The sequence below is a fragment of the Sapajus apella genome, unplaced genomic scaffold (genome assembly GCF_009761245.1).
Source record: "Sapajus apella isolate SASKATOON/1434 unplaced genomic scaffold, GSC_monkey_1.0 scaffold2889, whole genome shotgun sequence".
Taxonomy (NCBI): domain Eukaryota; kingdom Metazoa; phylum Chordata; class Mammalia; order Primates; family Cebidae; genus Sapajus; species Sapajus apella.
Genome location: NW_022439815.1, coordinates 5725 through 8424, shown reverse-complemented (window position 1 = coordinate 8424; position 2700 = coordinate 5725). Strand labels below are relative to the sequence as shown.

Genomic DNA, 2700 nt, shown 5'->3' with positions numbered 1-2700 from the left:
AAAGTATCCATTTATTATGTAGAGAATAAACCAGTGGTAAAACTTTAATGATATTTTCATTGTTGTTGCTGGAAAGGGTGGTTATATCTGAAATTATAGGAATTCAGTTTTGTTTTAAGTTTTCTTGAAGCTGATAAGAATTTATTAGTTATTTTAAATTCTAAATATTAGTTGTAATACAATAACACTGCTTAGAATTTATTAAGTAATATTTCAGATATCACATAAATTTTTCATAAAGATAAAATGTTAAATGGAAAACAATGAATATTTACCCCAAAGCCAGTTCAGGATTCAGGGATATCAGTTAATAACAAAAATGTAGTTTTTATGAAAATTGAAATATTTCCCTGAGATTGGAACATCTTATCTCAATAATTAGCTTAATATGCTCAAAAAATAGGAATATTCTGATATACATAAAATAGTTGCTGGTTATGTTAATAAATAGTATTTTAAATAATTATAGATTTCGCAGCTTTTCTAAGAGGTTAGTTTCCCTTATCCTTGAGTTATTAGTTTACCAAATTTTCTCCATTAATAATATCTTCATTTTCTTATTAAATAATTCATAAATTTTGTATAATTTCTTATGGTGAATAAAAATAATAATAATACTGTAGACTAGAGATAGCATAAAGTATTATTTCCTTGTTTTTTGAGATCAATAAGAGATTATAATTAACTTTTATATCAAGTAAACAAGAATGCATTTCATGAATTCCTAAAAACTTCAAACGTTTATGAAGAACACTTAGCAACTTATTAAGAACCCAATTGAGTATAAGGATGACACAATAAAAATGTATGAATTAATTAAAACATATTTTCCCTATAATATTTGCCTTAATTTATATTATATTAGCGACTGACTTCAATTCATAGGGGAACAATTATTATGCATATCCTTTATGAATTTCTGATGATTTGAAATTCATTTGTGTTAGCTTCCAGATAGAAGAGGGCTGTGTAAAATGTACACTTAAGTAAGAAACAAAGAAAAAACAATGAATTCACTAATGTTTCTCTCATATGGAAAATATTTGTGATTTTCCTCCTTTTGTTTTTATTTTTGAAATCAGCCTATTTTTCTCTTTTGCAACTTCTCTAACAAGGAGACTGAATCACGGAGCTTTAGTTAATTACCTCACATATGTAGGCTCTCCCTTTCTAGACCTTGTTTGTACTTCCTAGAAACAAGGGATGTGAAACATTATAAGCCAAATAAAATGAGAAGAAGGCCAATATGAGGAGACTTGAGAGTATTTCCTGGTGAAATCCTGGGAACCTACATCAACACAGTATAACTGTGGCATTATAAAAAGGCAAGCAGGGCACATTTAGGCAGAGATTAATTAAGAGATTCTGGCTCCTCATCTTTTCTCAAGTCTTGTGTGAAACATAAGGAATCCAGTTCCTTGGAAGAAAGTTAAGACATAGCTGAGATATGGGAGAGAGAGCGTTGATCTTCATATGATAGTGAAGTTAGAAATGAGAAGACTTGGAGTCAGAATCTGTGGAGGGTACAACTTAACTAGGAACTATGTATTAATAGAAGACTTACCTAGGAAAATGCTATTTGCAGAACCAGGGAGAAGCAGAGGGGACAGATTGGAAGATTAGTGTGCCCTGACTACATCCAGGTAAAAGGCCACAAATTACAATGGCTGTAAACAGTTTTATTGGAAGCAGCAATGATAGAAAGCATTGCCTAGAGGCCAGGAATGTGGAGTGACCTCACAAAAGAGTAAACAGGAAACAAGGGATAGTACAAATGACTAGTGAGGATATATAGGTTTCCTTTGTCCCAAGATTCCAGCTTTGCATAACTTGGATCTTTTGAATGCCTCTGGATTTTAAGATTAATAGCTTTTTTAACAAAAAGGAAAAAAATTTAACCATTATCTTTTTGAGCATTTCTCCTTTCCCTTTCTTGATGCATTCCTGTTTAAACCTGTCGAAATATATCACAGGATCCTTCATATAGACTTATTCCATATTTTCTGTTTTTCTGAACTGTATTCTATATAATTTATTTTATCTATCATAAAATGTATTAATTTTTCCTTTAACTGTGTCTAATCTGCTAGCTAATCTATCATTGATTTTTAAACTTTGACTACACCATTATATTTTTTAAACATTTCATTGAAAAAAACCTTCTTGTTCTGTGTTCAGAACTTTATATACTAATACTTCATCTATACTAAACATGTTTATTTTATATTTATGTCTGATGATTGCAATATCTAAAGCCTATTGGATCTATTTCTACTGTTTCAAGAAAATAGTTATCTTAGAATGTTTAGGTATAAGATTTACTCTGACTTTACTCAGTACATTGTAAATACGGTAGTAAGTGAAACATGAATCATATTGTTCATTTGTTTTTTACTGTTTCTCTCTTCCCTGCTATCAAAACCTATTTATTTTTCCTTAGTCCTTGCTCATTTTACCCCTTGCATTAGTTTATCTATTTTTCTTATCTTTTCTTACCACGTGTTCCTTCCATTCTCACAATTTACCTGCCTCTTCTTCTGAACCATTACCTTCTTTCATATATCTGTAATTTAAAAAGAAATTACAAAATGTCCCAAGAGAATAGAGTAAATAACCTGCAGCCCTGTAATTGTTAAAAGGGTACGGATTTTTCCCCTATCTTAAAATAAATAGCTCAGCATTCTGGCTCCTCCACATACA

General features: G+C 30.4%; 1 long non-coding RNA gene across 1 annotated transcript; it reads right to left on the bottom strand.

Moving 5' to 3' along the window:
- Position 1: 1 nt before the first annotated feature.
- LOC116547385 lies at positions 2-1851 on the bottom strand. Its single transcript, XR_004267045.1, has 2 exons — positions 1565-1851; positions 2-87 (listed from the first exon to the last, which is right to left on the bottom strand). It is a non-coding gene; the product is annotated as an uncharacterized LOC116547385 (long non-coding RNA).
- Between the last annotated feature and the right edge of the window lie 849 nt (positions 1852-2700).